The sequence below is a fragment of the Trichechus manatus genome, unplaced genomic scaffold, assembly GCF_000243295.1.
Source record: "Trichechus manatus latirostris isolate Lorelei unplaced genomic scaffold, TriManLat1.0 scaffold00139, whole genome shotgun sequence".
NCBI classification, from domain to species: Eukaryota; Metazoa; Chordata; class Mammalia; order Sirenia; family Trichechidae; genus Trichechus; species Trichechus manatus.
The window spans coordinates 7,042,697-7,065,507 of record NW_004444075.1 but is presented as its reverse complement, the minus strand read 5'-3'; positions in this window follow the sequence as shown (position 1 = coordinate 7,065,507).

The following is a 22,811-nucleotide window of genomic DNA, read 5'->3' as shown; positions in this document are numbered from 1 at the left end:
GTTCTGGACAGAGCTGGAGAAGGATGTAGAACAAAATTCTAACACACACAAAAAAAGACCAGATTTACTGGCCTAAAGGAGACTGGAGAATCCCCGAGATTATGGCCCCCAGGCCCCCTTTTAGCTCAGTGGTGAAGTCACTTCCGAGGTTCTTCGTTCAGCCGGGGATTGGACAGCCTCATAAAACAAAATGGGACTAATGAGGCACAGCAGTCCAGGGACAAGGGCTAGAGGGCAGAAGGGGACAGGAAAGCTGGTGATAGGGAACCGAAGGTTGAGTAAGGGCAGTGTTGATGTGCTGTGGGGTTGTTAACCATTGTCATCTGGTAACATGTGTACTAACTGTTTAATGAGAAACTCTTTTGTTCTGTAAACCTTCATCTAAACGGAGAACAGCAGTACAATTGGGAGAGTGTAGTTGATATCACTGAACTGTGCATGGAGAAATTTTTGAAATTATGTATCTTTGGTTATGTACATTTTCACCAAAAAAAAAAGGTTGTGAAGGGAGAGGGTTGACATGTCGTGGGGTTGTTAACCAATGTCATAAAACAATATGTGTATTACTGTTCAATGAGAAACTATTTGTTCTGTAAACCTTTACCTGAAGTACAATAAAAAATAAAAATAAAAAAAGATAAATGGGCAAAGGATATGAACAGGCACTTTGCCAAAGAAGATATTCAGGAGGCTAATAGACACATGAGGAAATGCTCATGATCATTGGCCTTTAGAGAAATGCAAATCAAAACTACAATGAGAAACCATCTCACTCCAACAAGGCTAGCATTAATTCAAAAACCACAAAATAATAAATGTTGGAGAGGTTGTGGAGAGACTGGAACACTTATACACTGTTGGTGGGAATGTAAAATCGTACAACCACCTTGGAAATAGATTTGGCACTTCCTTAAAAAGCTTGAAATAAAAGTACGATACTATCCAGCAATCCCACTGTTTGGACTATATCCTAGAGAAGCAAGAGCCGTCACACGAATAGGTACATGCACACCCATGTTCATTGCAGCACTGTTCACAATAGGAAGAAGATGGAAGCTACCTAGGTGCTCATTGATGGACAAATGGATAAACAAATTATGGTATATTCACACAATGGAATACTATGCAACGATAACATGGAGGAATCCATGAAACATAACATGGAGGAATCTAGAAGACATTATGCTGAGTGAATTTAGTCTGTCACAAAAGGACAAATATTGTATAAGATCACTATTATAAGAACTCAAGAAAAGGTTTAAATGTAGAAGAAACATTCTTTGATGGTTATGAGGGTGGGCAGGAAGGGAGAGGTGTATTCACTAGCTAGATAATAGGCAAGAATTTTCTTAGGTGAAGGAAAAGACAACTCACAGTACAAGGGAAGTCAGCACAACTGTACTAAAACCAAAGCTAAGAAGTTTTCTGGATACAACCAAACACTTTGAGGGACAGAATAGTGGGGGGTGGGGAGGGTCTGGGGACCATGGCTTCAGGGGACATCTAGGTCAATTGGCATAACAAATTTTATTAAGAAAATGTTCTGCATCTCACTTTGGTGAGTGGTGTCTGGAATCTTAAAAGCTGGCAAGTGGCCATCTAAGATGCATCAATTGGTCTCAACCCACCTGGAGCAAAGAAGAATGAAGACCACCAAGGACACAAGGAAAGTATTAGCCCAAGAGACAGAAAGGGCCACGTAAACCAGAGACTTCATCAGTCTGAGACCAGAGAACTAGATGGTGCCCAGCTACCACCAATGACGCCCTGACAGGGAACATAACAGAGTCCCTGGTGGAGCAGGAGAAAAATGGAGTGCAGATCTCAAATTTTAGTAAAAAGACCAGACTTAATGGTTTGATTGAGACTGGAGGGAACCCAGATGACATGGCCCCCGGACTCTCTGTTAGACCAGAACTAAAACCATTCCCGAGGCCAACTCTTCCGACAAAGATTAGACTGGACTATGGGACATAAAATGATACTCGTGAAGAGTGTGCTTCTTAGTTCAAGTAGATACGTGAGACTAAATGGGCAGCTCCTGTCTGGAGGTGAGATGAGAAGGCAGAGAGGGTCAGAATCTGGTTGAATGGACACAGGAAATCTGGGTTGAAAGGAGGAATGTGCTGTCACAGTATAGGAAGAGCAACTAGGGTCACATAAGGATGTAGGAATAGATTTTTGTAAGTGAGACTATCTTGAAGAGTAAACTTTCACTTAAAGCACAATGGGGGAAAAAAAAAAACACCTTTGCCCTCTCATACCTAAAGATGAATCTTTTCACATCCTCTTGTCTTTCTCTAGAATGTGTATTGCTGTTATTACTGTTGTATTTTAACTCTCCAACCTCCTTTCTTGATTTCCACCAGCCTTGCACCTTTTTGGTATCTGCTTCTAAGCTCAGATGCCATCCATCTCTTCCAGCACACTTTCTCTAATCCAGCTACTTCAGGTAGGTTGTCTTTCGTGTGCTCTCCTGACATTCCGCACTCTCATAACCTTGCATGAACTAAAAATTCCTAGTGTACTTGCTTGTTTTTTCCACTATACTGTGAGCGTTTTGAGGGCCCAGGATGTTTTTGTTTGGTTGGTTGGTTTGTTCCTTTGGTTTTGTGTGTGTTTTACACTGAAGTCTTAGAAGGACACAGCACAGACTGCGCTTTTGTTGTGATTGCTGTTACTCTGTACTTACTTGTTTGACTTGCTAAAAACATACAATCTCAAGAAGAAAAGTGCAGCTTGTTTAACAGAAAGCAACCACATAAGCACACCTCAATCTAAGTTTGTAATATAGTGAAAGTAGGTGATGTGTTTGGAATGAGAAAATCCTAGTTCCATCAATTACTTGCTATATAATTTTTTACATGATTCCTAAGCTCTAAAATGTTAATAACTACAAAAAAGAGTTATTATAGACAGTAAATAAGGTAATATAATGAAGAGACTAACTTAATACATAGTTCCTTTAAATTTCTGAATAAAATTTAATCAAGTCTGAAAAATACATTTGCTATGGGTAATCAAGAGTACAAATTATTTGCAGATAGAAATCTTAGAAGACACGTATTTTGCCAGCATTTTAGACCATCTAATTAAATTAATATTTTTGCTTTGTTTTTCATCTCTAATTTTGATATATAGTTGTCTAGTCTGCATTTTTAGTGATTCAGTTTAAAGGAATTGAGAAAATAATTCCCCAAACTACATTTTAATATTACAAATTCTAAGAGCATAATTTGGAAAAAAACAAAGTGACACTTGTGGCTTGTAATGCTGCAATAAAACAGGAAATACCTGATTCATTGCAAATAATAATTTCAGTACAGGACAGACAGGGAAAAATTCTGAAGTCAATAATTTGGAAATCAAACTCTTGGCCACAAAATAAAGAAGCAATCACTTGTGTGCAAATAATGCATGTAATGTCTGATTTTGAAAGCATAGCAATTTAAAATGACTGGTAAATAATATCCTCATGAAACAATCCTAGACGATGTGTACTATAAAGTAACCACAAATTTTGCTGCTTCTCAAGTGACGTAGAGTGAGAACTCATGACAAATTTATATATCCTAGGGTCATAGTCAATTAATATCTCAGTGTATTACTAATTGGAAGAAAATTAAGTAGTAAAACATATCAGAGTCCATTTTTTAAACTTTGCTTGAATCCAGCACCTTCCCTTCTGCCACATTTATAAAAAACAAACACACAAACAAAAAGCATCAGTATTAGGAAGAGGCAAATTTTCATCCACTTCCTGTTTACATTTTTGTTTTTGCTTTATTGACCAAAGAGCAATTATGAATTGAATTTAGTAGGCTATATTGTCACCATAACCCATGACATAATTGTATTTTCTCAGATCTCATCTTTTTAAAACACAAGGGAAGAGTAAATTGTAAATATTTTATGATTTAATGTTGTTACTTTTTCCATAAAGCTATGGTTTTAAACAAAGATTTAGAGAATTTCTCTGCTCTACTCAGCATGCCTGTGTTATAGAAAGTACTTCCTCATCATTAGTTACATAATCATGTTTGAAGCATTGCTCTGTTTTCTTCCCGAATACACCTAGAGGATTCACCCTTATAATTTATATTGGTCACCACTCTAACCAGCATGTCAGAGAAAATAAAATTTGAAACTCTTAGACTACTAGTTCCATCAGTGAAATATGATATGGGTTTATCAGACACCCCATACATGTTACTTCGAGCTACTGGACGCTGGTTCCGCTTCAGCCACCACAGCAGAAGCGCTATAGGGATAAGGGTTTCACTGACAATAGCTCCTTGCTTCATGTCTGTAATCTTTACTACTAGCATACACCCTGAGCTTCTTTGCTGTTTCTAATGTATTAGATGCCACAAGAACTGTCCACCATCCAATCCTGCCACGCTGCTGGTGAGTTCAAACTGGCCACTTTTCGGTTAGCAGCTCAGCACTTAACCGTTTTGCTACTTAGTCTCCTTAAATTAACCAGTGAAAACCTTATGGATCACAACAGAACGTTGTCCAACTTGCTTGCTTTAGACACTTCATCAGGGAGGAAGGACATCATGTTTGGTGAAGTAGAGGGGCAGTGAGGTCAAGGGAGACTCTCTGTGAGATGGATCAACACAATAGACACACAATGGACTGGAACATGCTGGCGATTGTGAGGATGACTCAGGACTGGGCAACATTTCATTCTGTTGTACAGAAGGTCACCATGAGTCTTTCTAAATCTTTTTCTCTATATCTCTCTGTTTATGTCATTTTGACTTAGACTCTGCTTTCTGAGGAACTCAGACTGATACTGGTGGTATATATCATGCTCAAGCTCATGAATAAGACATCAAAAAGAACTTACACTATTTTCTAGCTATGCAACTTTTGGAAACATTACTCAAATTCTCTGAATTTCATTATCTTTACTTAATACATAGTTAAAATAGAAATACTGACAGTTATTTAACATGATTTTGAAAGGAAGAGAGGAAAAGTATGGACAAAACTCCTTTGGAGAGCCTGGCACATATATGAGCTCAATAAATGTAATCTAGTTATTTAGGGATCATTGACAATTACTCTTCTGTGTTTTTACTGAATAGTACATAAAATTGTATTTGGAAAGAACATCTGTCAACCAAATGAATTTGAGGAATTTATTTTTAAATTTACACATAAATTAATTGGTCCACAATACAACAAATTATACTGAAGAGAAATCTGAAGTGGAGAGTGGTGTTTTTTGGAATACTAAATACATATTTAAGGTCAAGAAGGCATATGAAAACATTTAGGAAAAAAAAGGTTTGCAAAACACTACGTAACTTCAAGTGACATGTTTAGTTCCTTTATGACTCCGCTTCCTCTTTTTAAAAGGTGGTGATTTTAGTATTGAAGTCATAGTAATATTGTGAGAATTTAATCAGAAAATCCATGTAAAGCATTTAGCATAGTTTCTGGCATATTGTAACTACTTAATACTTAATATCATCATCATTATCATTATATGTAACAGGTCAGTAAAAATATGAAAATGTTATTACTTTTGCTTATTTAATCTATTTCAATATTACTTTGTTGTAAAGGGGATTTAAATTAATGTATAAAATTATGAAAAATATTAACATAAATTTATCATGGCAGTGAATAAATTAAAACAAAGGGAAATATTTAATGAATAAAAATGATAGAGCATTTTATATAACAAACATAAATTATAAAATGTATTAAAAACTTCAAGTTCTATCACTATGAGCCATAGCCTTTTCTTCTTTGTGGTAAAATGTTTTAGTTACTATTAACTGGCCAATTACTGCGTGGCAAGCTCTGTGCTATGCTCTTTTTTTGTGCTGATTCTGAAAATCCTAACAAACTCATGAGAAAAATGTTATCACCATAAAATAGCATATTAGGGGACTGAGGTCCAGGAGGATTAACAATTTTTTCAAGATCAAACTAGTGGGTTGGTAGTTGTTTATACTAGACTGAAATCAAGGCTCTTTGCCTGCAGAGCATGTGGTTGAAAAACAGAAAGGAAGGAAGGAGGCAGGGAGGGAGGGAGGGTGAAGGAAAAAAGAAAAGGAAAGGGAAGGGAAAGAGGGTAAATGAGAGGAAGGAGGGAGGAAGAGAGAGAAAAGAGAACAAAAAAGTTTGTTCAGTTTGCAATCAACTTCTGTCAGATATCAGCCTTTTGATCTGAAACAGATAATCTCTAGACAAAAAGCCTATTAACCTTTATGCAGATTTAAGTAGATTGCTTGCTAATTTTAATCGACTGAGAGTTGTGTTTCTATGAATTGATTTATTTAATACTATAATTTTCCCGCTGCCTCTTTGCATTCAGTTGAAACCCATTTATTGGGACTGTACATGCCAATCTCTATAGACCAATTTGCCTTCATTAAAACATGGCAATTTGGAGTTAATCATGATAAAACTTCATAGAGATTATGGATGTAATTAGAAGTAATATTTGACTTAAACTGGCACAAAAAATGAACTTTAGTTTTACTAAATGATTACATGTGAATTATATACATGAGTTTCATCCTACCTTAGAAAGCCTGAGCAGTGAATCCTATTGGTACAGTCCATATACTTGCCCAGAAAGTGTTTGACAGTATATAACCCAGAAGCTACTGCTACTAAAGGTATTAAATAGAATTTTTGTTTTGGTGATAGACTATACTGAATACTTTTTAAGCAGAGAGTGACTTTTATATGATATTAATTTTTAAAACAGTTTATATACACTTACAGTTTCCTGGGAGCGAAGAAGTTAAGAGCTTGGCTACTAACCAAAAAGGTCGGCAGTTCGAATCCACCAGCCGCTCCCTGGAAACCTTATGGGGCAGTTCTACTCTGTCTTATAGGGTCACTATGAGTCAGAATTGACTCAATGGCATTTTTTTTTTTTAAATATATTTCTCTTGTGAAGATAACAAAGAATAAAGACACAGAACCCTCAAGTCAGAGAGATAAGTAGCTGGAGGGAGACAGTCACAGACAGCATTGTTTCAAATCATATTAATGAGAAAAAATACTTTTCTAGAAACAATTGATAAACACCGAAATTATATACATTAGTAAGGGCATGAAAAAGGGCAGAAAATTGGTAATTTAGAGGTTTTAAGCAAGATGTGGACCTCAGAGGACAATACTTTGGAAGAAGAGATCTACTTCCTTTAGTCACAATGATCAAAATGTTTGCCCTAGAACCTTAATTTAAAAACATTGGGCATTGATATAAACTACTGCATGCGTGACCTTTAGATTTGATTCATTTGCATATATAAATAGAATATATTGTATTTCAATAATTCTAAGAAAAACATTTTTTCTGAATGCTAACATCTTTGAAATTGGGGTGACTGATACTGTTAAGATGGCCCACAATTAAGCCATCTTAGATTTTTGGTTTGCAGCTATAGCTCTTAACCACCACAACACTAGGGCTCCTAGACAAAAGTAGAACAGTAAAAGTTGCTATTTGAGTAATCCAGGTAAAAGATTATTGTAATTTGGACCAGATGATAATAAATACTCACATTCTAGTTGTATTTTGAGAGTATCATTTCAAAATATTTTTGCCACACTGGATATGAAGCATGAGAGGGAGAGAGAAGACAGAGTGACTCCAAGGTTTTTTAACTGATCTGTTGAAATGATGGAGTCGCCATCACTGGTTATGGGGAAGATTTTGCGATGAAGAACAAGATTTTAGTTCCAGGCATGTTGAGTTAGAATATCCATTAGATGACCAACTTAAAAAAATAAAAAGCTGCCGTCGAGTGGATTGCAACTCATAGCGACCCTATAGGACACAGTAGGAGTGCCTCAAAAGCTTTCCAAGGAGTGGCTGGTGGATTCGAACTGCCAACATTTTCTTAGCAGCTATAGCACTTAACCACTACGCCACCAGGGCTCCAGAGATGACCAACTAGAGATTATAATTTAAAAGTTATAAAAATAAATAGGGAATTTGGGAGAGACTACCAGGCTATAGTTATAAAATACAGTTTCATCATCATACAGAATTTATTCCATCCTTTGAAGGGGCATATAATAACCAAGAAATGAGTGAGCGTAATTCAAGAAGAAAAAGTCAAAGGCTGAGTTTCGTGGTCTTGCAACATTAACTAATACTTTGCAACATTAGTCAGAATGAAGAGAGGAAACAATGAATAAGTAGGGAAAAATGAATTTTTAATCACAGAAAAAAAAATGATCAAATAACTTTCTAACCTCTTCATCACCCCCCTGCCTATACATACGCACACATACTCACAAATCCTATTATTCAGGAAATAATCATTGAGAACCAATTTTATGCCAATATACAGGCGCTAGAGACACAATTCAAACACATGCAAACACTTTCTAGATGTTCTCAGTGTAGTGTAAGAAGGCAGGAAATAAAATAAGTATCACAATTATATGAGACAGTTGTTAATATTGTTAGGGTTATTATATAACCTGGTTTATATTGGAAAGTCCTGATGTATTTGTGTTGTCTCAAGATCCTATTCAGGCTACCAATCATCTCAGAATTTTTATTTTTAATGAGGTATTACTGTTGAGCCATTAAATTAGCCTGGACAGGTTAGATGTATGTATACCTTCTACTTCCAGTTTCTGCCATGATCTTGCTTAACTGTGGAAAGATACATGTTCAGAGAACAAAGTTTTTACCTTTAATACATGCCTAAATCTGAAAGATGGCCAATAATAACGTTTCTTTCTCTGACTCCTGTTGCTAAAACAAAGTTCTATGATAATGTAAATACAAATTTTAGTAGAATACATCATGTTAATAAAATAAAATATTCTTAGTAAATTAAGAAACCTTTACAGCAGAAATTAACTCAGAAATAGCAACTATTTATATATAGTTCATAATTGTCCATAATTGCCCAGTGGAGGCCCTGGGCTGTGCCCTTACTTCCTGTCTTAACAATGCAGATGTTCCTGGCTACACTCTGCATATAACACAGAAAACAGAAAAGAAGGAAGCAATATACAAAGAAAAAAAAAAAAACGAAGAAAAGAAATCACATCAGAAAATTACCCAAACAACTTGTTTTTAAAGGAACCTAAATTTAAAGAATAAGATGCTGTTTTTACTTTTCTAACAAACTTGCAAACACAAAATTGAAATATCAGTTTTAATTTATGTGACATAGAAAACACTTGTTTATATACGATGATGGGTTGTAAACTGGCCCCATTTCACAAGAGAAATTTTTTAAATCTCTGTAAAAACCTTAAATTGATCATAAGGGAAAAAAAATTGCCTGAGTATGCAACACTTTGTGTAGAAATGTGTTCCTTGCATTTTTTTTTAAACTTAACAGATGATATTGTAACAACCTGAAAGTCCAATAAAATTGAGTTGAATCATCAAAAAACAGAAAAAAATATTGGAACATACATAGTTTATATTTAAATGATATTGTAAAGGTAATTCAGTCATCACACAATTTAAAAATCAAATATTTGAGGGAAAACTGTCTCTAGAATTTCTCTCACATCTTCAAGAGAAAAAATAAAAAGGCAAAAATGACAAGAGAAAAGATTACTGGAGAATTCAAAAAATATATATGTAATTACTGGGAAATCCAGAGAAAGAAATTAAAGTAGATGTAATATAGGAATGAGTAGTTGAAATGCATGACATTTTCTATTTTTCTGTTTTGTTAGGTGCGCTAACAAGGATCCTGCAGGCAGGTATCACTAACTATAGCATGAAATCACGGATAAGACCTGATACTACAATATCTTTAATGTTTAGGTAAATTGCATGTTTTGCTGCCAAGATATATTTGAGCATGATTTTCTTTTGTTCTGAATGTTCTGAGATTTAATAAATATGCTTTCTGGGGAAAGAAGAGATGACTAAATAGTTAACCATCATTGGATTCAATTTAGAATAACTGATAATTATGATTTCAAATAAACAGTAATGATATTTACTTTTAATAGAGAATATTTTGAACATCACTGCTTTTCTTCGAAATGACAATTTCTTATATTAAACAAACAACAGAAAAGTTTAATATAGAAAATATTCCCTCAAGAGAAAACTAAAAAGAATTGCTAGATTAGGTCAACACAATATACATTTTTTTTGAGAACTGGAAATAAACAAATCTCCCATCAGGGAATAATGTAATAATTTTAACCTTAAAATGAATGGTTTGTGATATTAAATATGCATTTATTAATACCAAAAAAAATATTGTATATCCACCCAACTCTTAATCCTCTGTTTATTATCATTTGAGATGAACAAAATGAAGCATATGTTTATATAATTATCACTTATTGCATAATAGTTATAGGTGTTCAAAACTAATTAGCAGTAAAACATATTGGTTGATTCCAGTATTAATTTTCTATGCAGTCCCTTGGTGGCAAAAATTTCTGCACTCCACTACTAACTAAAAGATTGGTGGTTTGAATTCACTCAGAGGTGCCATGGAATAAAGACTGGAGGATCTAATTCCTAAAGCTCACAGTCATTAAAATCCTATGGAGCACACATGGGGTTACCATGAGTCAGAATTGACTCCATGGCAACATTTTTTTTTTTTTAATTAATTTGCTAAACATTTTTATGTCCTTCAGACTTGATTAATATTATTAGTCAGTCATGTTCAGAATACATGCCTGGTGATCTGCTTCCAAAAATTACTGCCTGGAAAACCCTATGGAGCAGTTCTACTCATGAGGTCCCTATGAAACAGAATTGACTCCGTAACAGCTAACAACAACGGAGTCAATTATGCCATGCAGATTTTATCTGTTTGGAAGGACGTATGTCTGCAATTATACGAAAATAAAGTAAGGAGTCCTTGAGTGGTGCAAATGGTTAATGCGCTCAACTGCTTACTGAAAGGTAGGACATTTGCGTCCTTCCAAAAATGCCTCAGAAAAAAGGCTTAGCAATGTACTTTTGAAAAACTAGCCATTGAAAACTCTATGGAACACAGTTCTACTCTGAGACACACAGGGTTGCCATGGGTTGGAATCAATGCTACAACAGCTGGTACTGGTAATATTATTTAGTATTTTAGGAAGTCTCCATATTAAATGGGATTATAATATAACCATTTATGTAGCAAAATATATTCTAAATCCTGCCCAGGATACTGAGGACATTGCTCTCCCAATCCTTTAAGCAGTGGTATGTTTGCCTATGCAAGAGTAAAACTTCTTTTTCCTGCTTCATATAGCATCATTTAGCTTCATCAGCATCGACTCTAAAAACTGGATGATAGAAACCTTTTCTTTTTTCTGAGTTCTCATGGATGTTGTATGACTTTCCAAAAGAAGAGAAAGGGATGACCCTATTAAAGTTGTACACTGAGTTTCCCAACACCTTGGGGAAAAAGGAGAATCAGAGTCATATCTAATTTTCTTTTAAAAAGTGAGAAAATTGATTAGCATTTTAAATTTGATTTTTTGAGTGTGTTACCTACCTGCTGCATAAATCAAGAATGACTTCACTTTTTTTTTAAACATATTAAATTATTTCATACACATTTTGGTATGTGACATATTTTCACTTTATTCTCTGTATTTCCAAGGCATTATATTGTTTTTTTGTTTCCAAATGTCTGTATCATGGGTAAAAGAAGACGTTTTATTATTCTTTCCAATATCACACTAGCTGTCTACCCACACCCCCACCCTGCAACAACACGCTTCTTTCAAACATTATAGTTTCTGCTTTGGTTTCCAAGATGTGCAATGTTGTGCCAAGTTTGCAGAAAACGTTTTAGAATCTGAAACTGCCAGACAGCACAAAAACATAAACATCTTTCACTGTCTAACATAAGTCGAGATGTATGATTTTTAAATGTGGGATGATTTCCATATTTATGTTGAACTCATTTCATACTTTTAATTTTTCTTTTCTTTCTCTTGGGAACTTCTTCATCCACTTTAACTGTTGGAAGGAATAAGATGGAACAAATTGACATTACGGAGTTGTTGAATAGATTTGATAACTTCTCAATTATTTCCAAAATAATTATATTTGCACTAGAAAAAAAAAAGAATGCTAGGAAAACAGAGTATTAAAATGCAGTGATAAAGATTGCACCTGCTGAATCAACACTAACAATGACTTAGGAAGAGAGCCATCCAGAGATATAGGCACTACTGATGGCCATATTAATTAATGAAAGTGCCAAATACTGAAGCCAATGATCTATTTTAGTAGTCTTAGTTATAATTAAAGGAGCCCTGGTGAACAATGGTTAAGAGCTGGGCAGCTAACCAAAAAGTCAATGATTGGAACCCACCCAGTTGCTCCTTAGGAGAAAATGACCTGACTATTTACTTCCGTAAAGATTACAGCCTGGGAAACCCTATGAGGCAGTTCTACTCTGTCATGTAGGGTAGCTATGAGTCGGAATCAACTCTATGGCACACAACAGTTATAAATAATTACTCTTTCTTAACTTGTAAAAATGAGGGTAAAATAGAAAAAAAAAAGTACATTTAGTAAAGATTCACAGATATTTGGGTTCCTAAAGATAGCAAAGCAATGAGAGATCGAAATCTAGCATTACAGTTTTCCATTACACAACCTATTTCAATCCTCAGCAAGTCTTTTCGACTACACATCATATTGCAATTTATTGTGTTGGATTTGAGCTTGAAAATAGTCTATCATTTATAAAGGTGAATTGTTGAAGAATATCCTGAATGATTCCCTGAGGGAGCAATTATAATTGTTTAAGGAGGATAAGTAAGAATAGAAAAAGTATCCATGTCACAGGTCACATTAAATTCAGCATTGTCATATGGGTGTTTGAAGATAACTGTGGGGGAAGTTGTAAACACAATTTCCGCTGTATTTGCAGACCTACTGATTCAAAACAATGGTTTTGAATAGAAATGCTGAATTTGGGTTGAGATGCCCAAAGCGCAGCCCATTTTCTTGAAGAGTCCTTCACGCTGAAAGCAGCAAAAGTAGTGAGCTAAAAGTTCAAACGCTCTTTCAGTTGTTACCACTGAGTGGCAGATCTCCCTTTTTAACCTCTTCAAGCAAGCAAACTGCAGTCACCTCTGAAACGTGAATATAAAGTTCCTCTTAATTCTTGAGACATTTGTCTTCCCATCAGGCAAGCAAGTCTTCTCTGAGTTCCCGTCAGCAAACACAGAAGTGTAGTAGCTCCAAGAACCGTTCTGGTGGTAACTTCCTTGCAAACTAATCAGTACAGCAGGGCTAAGCGGCATGTCGTTTTGAAATATGCCCCTGGCAGTGTTGCTTCACAGGGGAAGTAGCACTGCCGTATTTGAAATAGAAAAGTAAAGCGATTCCCACAAATGATTCCGTTGTCTTTTTCATATACGTAGTTATAATATATAATTATTATTTTTGCCTCCTCAGCATGCATTCTCTTCTTTGGGGATTCCCAAATTCTGCTTGGAAATAAAAACCTTTCCCCACTCTCATCCCGTGTGATCCAGATGGTGGTTTAATCCTGGGTCTAGTAGTGGGAATGGAACCCAGATAGAGACAAACAATAAAACTCTAACACCTAGCCACACCCACTGGTTCTGGGATAAGCCTATCATCCAAGCTGGTTTAATTAAAAGTAATAATTGGACTTGTACGGCTACCAACTGGAAGATACATATTTTTTTCTACTGGATTTTAGTCTGAGATGATTGATATCATTATCTGCAATCACTATGTCACTATCTTGAGCTGAGAATAAAGCTACCTTAGAGTAGATCTGAAAGAAAAGATGGAAAAAGACTGAAGTACAACAATATTAATTAAGACCCTGCATTCCAGTTTTGCCTGAGGCTAATTCTATGTCTATGCTCTTCATTCATGTTAAACAAATAAATTTCTTTGTTAGGCCAGTTTGAGTTGAGCTTTCCTATCCCTTGCTATGAATCACTCTAAATGATACAGTAACTTTTCCTATATAAGACATGAAATAGAAAATTAAAAAATGTGACATATTTGGCAAGTATCATAGAGTTCATGACTATATGCACAGAGGAATTCTTTTTTTAAACTAGATTCAATCATAGATCTGCTCTTTCCACTTAAAGTCAATGTGGTTTTAATACCCACCACCCAAATTTTACTGCAGGGTATATCAGAAAGCAGTTCCAAGAGACTCATACATGGGCGTAAAATTCAGTTGTAATCATCATTTGGTAAAGTGCAACTTAGCAAAACTCTAACTCTAGCATTTCGTGAAGCAGTTATAGATATAAACAAACAATTAATGATGACTCAGTACATAAAGTTTGAACTTTAAGAAATTGCAAACAGAGACGTTGAAAATTCTCTGCTACTTGTGATTAAAGATTTGAAACTGCAAGCTCTTCTAACTGCGCATGAACAAAATCTCAGCTAAGTTAAAAGGATCAAATGTTTCCCATTCCTTCACAGATGAAAGAACATATAATATTGAGTCATATAAAAATAAAAGCCCTTATATTTTTCTAATAAATACGACTTGCAAGGCATCTAAACTTGAGAGATTTTTCTGTACCTTAACCATGGATCAATTGTCTTAAATAATAAAATTTTGCTTTAGTGATAGGATTTAATTTGTTACTTCTAATTTCTCAAAGGCATATAGCTCTGTGACTCTTCTTAGATTGGTGTAAATGAGATTAGAATGCCTATCTTTTGCCTCTATATGGAAACAAACAAAAACAAACAAAAAAAATCTGTTATATTATTTAAACCAAATATATGGTAGTCTTCTTTCCTTTAAATTTATCTAGGCAAATTATGAGATCATTTGTAATAGCAGCTAAGAGCTTTTCGATTAGGAAGGACTTAGATTTGAATTCTGGCTCTTCCCCTGCATGAATTTCAGTAGCTGAATTAATCTCTTCGAGTCTCAATTTTCTTATCTATAAAATGTAGATGATTTCAGCTGATTCATCAGGTTAATGTAAGGATTCAATATGGTTAGGATAGAGTAAACGCTAAGTAAAAGTAAAATACTGTTGGGTTATTTTGTTGTTATTGGTGTTGCTATCAATATTATAAGTACCCAGTATGAAACAAACAAATAAAAAAATCTCATTAGGCTTTTTTTAGGAGAGTGGGGGACACAAAAAATAAGAACATCTCCATCAAAAGAACATTTTTACTCTACACTCTTATTTTTAAAAAGTAATATTTATTTGCAATGTTAGAATAGGCAAATATATAAAGACAGAAAGCAAATTAGTGGTTGCCTAGGGCTGAGGGGAGGGACGGCCTGGGAGAGAATAGGGATGGCTGCTCATAGGTATAGCATTTTATTCTGGGGTGATGAAAATGTTCTAAAACTGATCATGGGGCTGTTGTTCAACTTTGTGAATATATTAAAACTCATTAAATTGCACATGTTTTATTGGATAAATTGTAGGGTATATGAATTATATCTCAATATAATTGTTACAAAAATAATGTGGTTAAAATGCCGCCTTCTTTTGCATCAAAGTTTACTTGCCAAGACACTAAAAACAGTTGTTACCAGTTTGCATTAATTTGCAAAGCTTTCAAGGAACATGAAAATTGATGAATGCTGATTCTAGTTTGCTACAGGGACTTTTAAAAATATTACCAGCATAAGAGCATGGTCTACAGCTATTTACTGTAACTGTAGATTATCACAAGCATATCACTGACATTGTGTGCTAAATGATTGAACTTACTTTCCCATCCATAGAATGGCTGAAATGGGAATTAATGAAAGATTTGCCTACATTAGAATGTCTTCGTAATTAATAAGCATTTTGGGGGAGATCCTCTTAGACAATGTAAATATGTTGTGCTTCATCACATTTCCATCCACTAGTTTAAACACCCAATGATGATTCTAGCCTGAAATAATTATTACTATATGATTACCAAATGATGAAAAATTATATCAATAATTTCAAATAACCGGCTTTTGATTTCACTAAGTTTATTTATTTGGGGCCCTGGTGACACAGTGGTGAAGAGCTTAGCTGCTAAAACAAAGTGGCCGACAGTTCGAATCCACCAGCTGCTCCTTGGAAACCCTTTGGGGCAGTTCTACTCTGTCTAATAGGGTCACTATGAGTCAGAATGAACTTGACAACAACGGGTTTGCTTTGGTTTATTTATTTATTTATTTATTTTTGGTTTCTATCTCATTGGTTTTTGCTTTGTGCTTTATTGTTTCCTACTTCTTGTTTTGGATTTCATTTGCTTTTTTTTTTTTTTTTTTTTTCTTTTTAAGGTGAAATCTTAGATTACTGATTTGAACCTACTTTTTGGTTTGGAGTCCCACTTTTGTTTAAAATAAGAGTGTAATGCTATAAATTCTGCATAAACACTGCTTTAGCTGCATTCCACAAATTTTGATATATTCTTTTTTTTTTTTAATTTTGCCTTTCTATATCTGTTTACACTTCCTCTTTAACCCATGGGTTATTTAGAAGTATGTGTGTTGTTTAATTTCCAAAAATTTGGAATTTTACAAATATTTTTGTTACTTATTCCTAGAATAAATATATTATGGTCAGAAAAATTGCTTTGTATGATTTGTTTTTTTATTGTTATGCTTTGCTATATGGCCAAAAATATGCTTTGTCTTAGTGACTGTTTCATGTATACTAAAAGAAATTTGTAGCCTGCTGAGGTTAGATAAGTATTCTATAAATGCCAATTATTTCATCTGATGGTGTTCAGTTCTTTTAAACCTTTAGTGATTTTCTGGCTACTAATTCTCTCACTTACAGATGAAGGGAGCATTGTAGTCTCTAGCTAAAATTGTGGGTTTTTGCTATTTCTCTTTTCAGTTCCATTAGTTTTTGCTTCATATCATTTCTAGCTCTGTCATTAGGTGCGTAACCTGTTGCCAAAACCAAGTTGCCATCAAGTCGATTCTGACTCATAGCAACCCTATAGGACAGAGTAGAACTGCCCCATAGGGTTTCCAAGGAGCAGCTGGTGGATTCAAGCTGCCCGACCTTATGGTTAGCAGACAAGCTCATAACCACAGCACCACCAGGGCTCAGTTAAATGCACAGACATTGAAAATTATTATATCTTCTAGGATAATTCAGATCTTTATTATTACGTATTACCCGTCTTTATCTATGATAATAGTCCTTGACCTAAATCTATTGTATCTGATATTAGTACAAAAAATAGTTTTATTTTATTATTGTTTACATAGTATAACATTTTCTATCTTTTTTTCTTTTAAAATCTCTGTGCCAGTGTATTTACTGTTGACTTTTTGTAGACAGGATATACTTATTTCTTTTGTTATCCAATCAACCAATATTTTTATTAATTGGTGTATTTTAACCATTTATATTTAATGTGATTATTAATATAGTTAAAATATACTATCTTCCTAGCTGTTTTCTATTTGTGTTGTTTTTTTTTCTCCAATTATGCCTTTTCTAGATTAATTGAAAATTTGTATAGTTATGTTTTATCTTCATTATTGACTTATAAAAAGTTTTAAACTTTTTAGCAGTTGTTCTAGGGTTTAAAATATACCTCTTAATCAGAGTCTGCTTTCAAATAATATTAGACTACTTTATATGTTGTTTACCTTATAACCGTATATCCTAAATTCTTTTCATCCTACCCTCTGTACTATTCTTGTCATACATTTTATATTTACAAAACTAAAAACCAAACCCATTGTAGTCGAGTCAATTCCAACTCATAGCAACCCTATCGGACAGAGTAGAACTGCCCCATAGGGTTTCCAAGGAGTTCCTGGTGGATTCAAATTGCCAACCTTTTGGTTAGCAGCCATAGCTCTTAACCATTATGCCACCAGGGTTTCCCTTATATTTACATATCCTATAAACATACAATACAATGTATTGTTTTTGTTTTAGATAAGTGTTGCCTTTACGGTACTATACCATCATATTCCATAATTTAATTTTAAATGGAAATTGTAATAGATTCTTTCCACTACTAGAGAAAAGAGTCATTCTGAAATTAATATGAATTTTCAATATACACAAACTAGAATTTCACTGTAAATGGGGGACTATAAACCATGAATAGAACCAAGTCAACAATCTATTTTAATATTTAGTCATTGCTGTTTTGTTGTCAGTTTTTCTAAGCCAATTTTTCTTGAGCAGGTTTTGTGGGAAATAGGCAATGAGATGAATAACCATATGAAGGAGTTTTATTGGTGAGTGTTCTAAGGAACAATATCTGTAAGAGGCTGAAAAAAAAATGGAACTAGGCATAGGAAGGAATTGCACAGTGATACATTTGCAACAGAGGCTTCAGCTGATCCCATGGAGAACTCTGAAACTGAGATGGTCCTTCAAAAGTGTCCTAAACTGAGGAAAAGTGCTAGGAATTTGTATCCCTGGATTAGCTGCTTTGGATAGAGGTTCTGTCCATTGGATGGGATATAATATTGTATGAGAAAGTTTCTTTAGAATGCAGACAATTTCCAGAGATGGTCATTTCTATGAGACATCTGTAGCCATCACTTCCAGCATCTGGAGGAATAAGTGTCTCCACACTAGAGCAAGACCTAGGCAGTACACCACAGTATCCACTACAATCTTCCCCTTAAGCCACTTAAATCCATATGCTTTATATAATAAGTTTTTCACTCCATCTAGACACAAAGCCTCCATATCTATTTTCCTGAGGAAAAAAGAAAGCTATTAAAACTAGCAAAGCCCTCACTCTCCTTGCTTCAGCTAGTCTCAAGGCCACAGGTGATACTCATTGTCTTCCTCCTTGACTATTCTTCATGCATTCCCCTCAACTTTAACTAGCACCTCCACTTGTCAAGAGGAATTTTTTGATAGTGTGACTCTGTAACTTTCTCTTGAAAAGTCGCAGTCTCCAAGTCATGAAGTCCTTTTCCATCTGAGGCTGCTAGAGTTGTCTATAAATTGTCAGAATTGGGCAGAAAAGTTCCAAGATATGATCCAATGGATCACCTGGGTGCCAAACATATTTTTCCCTTTACCTACTACTTAACAGTAGCTCATCTTGTCCTGATGATCAGAATCAATTACCTGTACCAGACTGGTGACTCCTCTCTTTCCCACCAGTCTTTATCACTGTTGTAGTTAGATGCTGTTAAGTCAATTCCCATTCACAGCAACACTATGTGATAGAGTAGAACTGCCTCATAGGGTTTTCTAGGCTATGATCTCTATGGGAGAAGATTTCCAGGTCTATCATAAGGACAATTATATGCTTTGGCAGTCATAGCTTAAAGTTTAATGGTACCCTGGCTATAATTTCTGGTAAAAGTATACCCTCATGGGGAACTTAGACTTGAAGATCTGAAGAGACTAGAGCTGTGGGGATGAGATGGACAAATTCTTGAAGTGAATCACTGGAAGTATTGACAAGCAAAGTCACTCCTACTTCTATCTCTTGGCTTTAAAGTTCATTTATTCTACCTAATGATGCCATAACACCATATAATGGCATTGATTTAGGGTGTCCACTATACCTAGATAATGACACCTCATCTTAACAGGGAATCATCTCCAACCTGGCTCCTCGCAGGTGCTTCATTTTTTCACAGCTGCATATCTGTTGCTCTAAAGTGAGTCCCTTGGTAAAATATGATTTTATGCCAAATCCCTTGTTAGTGGATCAAACACTTGTAAGCCCTGGAATGCTAGCACAAACTGAGATCGTTGGGAAAGAAAGGAAAACCCTTGTAAGAAATAAGTATTAGCTTCAGTCACAATGAATTGCTGTCCCTTCCAGGATATAAGTGTACCTCTATATTCAATTTGGTGTTAAGTGTTTGATTAGTCTTCTTGAGGTATGGTGCTGTATCATGGGTTCAGCATTGGTCTCTATTGCCAGCAAGATGAACAATCAACAGCAGCAGTGACTAGATCAGTCTTAGTGAGTGGGATCCCAAACTGTTCACACATCCATTGTGTTAGCTGTGGAATGGCTGCTTAAAGAGATTGAACATTAACTGGCTGAAACATTCTGTTCAATTTGGTTGTTTGGTTCCTGTTGTATGGTGGATATCTCTGGTAGACACTAAAAGATCTCCACTCTTTGTGCCTAATTCTTTTGGTTATCTACATAACTTCTTTCTCCAATTTCATTACTCTTTATTTAATCTTTCTGCTTTCAGGCCCCTGTTAAACAAGTCAAGTGACTCTCTGCTACCAGTGATTTCATATATATTCTCGTAGAGGGACACTCTTCTTCCCACACAATGTGAATGACCAGGTGCTACCTGAAATTCTACCCATTAAGAATATTTATTCTCTACACTGTCATTCAGTGTCATCTCTTTAGAAACTTAACACTCCACTAGAAATTATGTTTAATTCTTTAGGGTGGCAGGTGTGATACATATTATGTTTGAGGGGATGTATCTATGTATCAGAACAACAAGACCACTGAACCAACCCTTACAAACTTCATCTGGTGGCTGGTCCCTGAAACATCATAGAGTTTATTTCTCACTTTCTAAAGTACATGCATCTTACCAAGGACTCCCTTATACTAGCTATGTCTTGCTTATTATTTGTTTATTTGATGTGATATTATGAATATTGATTGCCAATATTATAAGGGAATGAAGGAAGTAGTATTAGACAGAGAGGTTTGGTGAGATGTTATGTGATTGCAACAGGAGGCTTAGCTCATCCTACGGGAAAATTTAAATCTGGGAAAACGCTTCAAAAATATCTTGACTTGAGGTAAGGGGCCTGGGACTTTGTACAGTCAAACTGATCAGTCATTAGAAGTACATTGCTCTCAGGGTAGTCACAATTTTGGATGAGGTCAATCCCTGGGGATGGATTCAGCTTTCAGCCTTCAGAAATTAATACTCATAAAAAACTGCAAGAATCTTGGAGGCACACCATAGCATCCAATTCAACACTGAGCATAAATCTAGTATCTATATTATTCTAGATAGCAAATATACACACATATACACACACACATTTCAGTTGATTCTATTCTAACTCATAGAAACCGTATAGGACAGAGTAGAACTTCCCCGTAGGGTTTCCAAGGCTGTAAATCTTTATGGAAGCAGACTGCCACATCTTTCTCCCATGGATCTATGACTTATTTGTTTATTTTTAATTTTAGAAGTGCATTTGTGTAATAGAAAGAATGTCAATTGCTCTAAATTGATACTGTTCAAAGTTAGCAATATTTCGCATTCAATTTTAATTTCAGGCATGTTAATATTTACTTATAACAAGTAACTATGCATAGGCGATACTTGCTCATTATTTTATATGAGGTATTGTCTTAGCTTATTAGTGCTGCTATAACAAAAAACACAAATGGGTGACTTTAAAGATCAGACGTTTATTTTCTCATGATTCTGGATGCTAAAAGTGCAAATCAAGGTCTTAGCTATGTCAGTTCCTTCCGTGGGTGTCTCTTCTAGTTTCTGGTGATTGCTAGCAATCCTTGACATTCCTTTGGTGCTTATAGATATATCTGGGTCATCTTACCCTGTGTATGTCCATGTCTATTATTTTGTTTTTTTAAATACGACTTAGAAAGCACTATTAGGTTTTTAGGACGCACCTACTCTGGTATGACCTCATTAACATAACAAAAGAAAACCCCTATTTCCAAACAGTGTTATATTCACAGGTGCAAGAGTTAGAACTTCAACATAACTTTTAGGGGTACATAGCAGGCATCAATAAACTTTAAGAAGATTTATATTATTAGAATCACATACATAGATTGTAATATTTCACTATGCTAGCTGCCTTCTCCAACTTTTAAGCACAATTAAATTCTCTTGAGTAGAAACAAGCTTTGTAACTCAATTCATTCTAAAAGCAAGTTATTATTTAATACATGAGTAATACCAAACTAAGACGTTAATTTGTTAAATCCTTAAGAAGTTCATTCTATCATTGAGATTATAGATGCCATGTTAGATATTTATGAAGACTTCCTTTCGTAGCGTATTATTTGAAACAATTTTGTCAGATTACCCTAATTGAAATAATGGACTTTTAACTGAAAGATATGCAATGAATAAGCTGTATCAAATTTAACAATGAGAGAGATAAAGTCTTGATAATAAATAATTTAAAAACATCAAGTTTTCAGAAGACATTATGGTATATTATTTATCTGACATCAACCTTGTGGCATTTTGTAACTACATAATCACTGAAAAAATGCTAAAAACAATGTAGTTGTTTTTATTTGTTGCTGTCAGGCCACCTAACATGTGATGGACTAGAAATGCCCCATATAGGTTTCCTGTGCAGTAATCTTTACAGAAGCAGATTGCCAGAGCTTTCTCCCACAGAGTCGCTGGATGAGTTCAAACCCCCAACATTTTCGTTAGCAGCTGAGAGCCTAACTATTGTGCCAACAAGGATCCTTGCTAAAAACAATATAAAGTATATATTTTATTTTTGGTTTTTTAATTAAAAAAATCAACTAGTGTTTAAGCATATCCCTATTATAAGATATAACTGCTTTCAAAATATTTTCTTAGCAACCCTCTATTCCTATACTACTGAATGAGCTGCAGATGGCAATCACTAACTACATTATGTATATATAAGTCAATATAACATTAATTGAAGATATAGTAGAGTCTCAGCAGTGAGTTGACCCCACAAAGGTTCACTGAGCCATTTCTGTCTAAATTTAGCAGATTATTTTTGGATGGGGTGGTTAGTGCTAAAGTCAGCACAAAGATATTTTCCTTCTCACCTGCATAAAGAAAACTACAAAACACTACTGCAAGAAGCCAAACGACATCTACATAAATGGGAAAACATACCACGTTCATGAATAGGTAGACTCAACATTGTGAAAATGACTATACTAC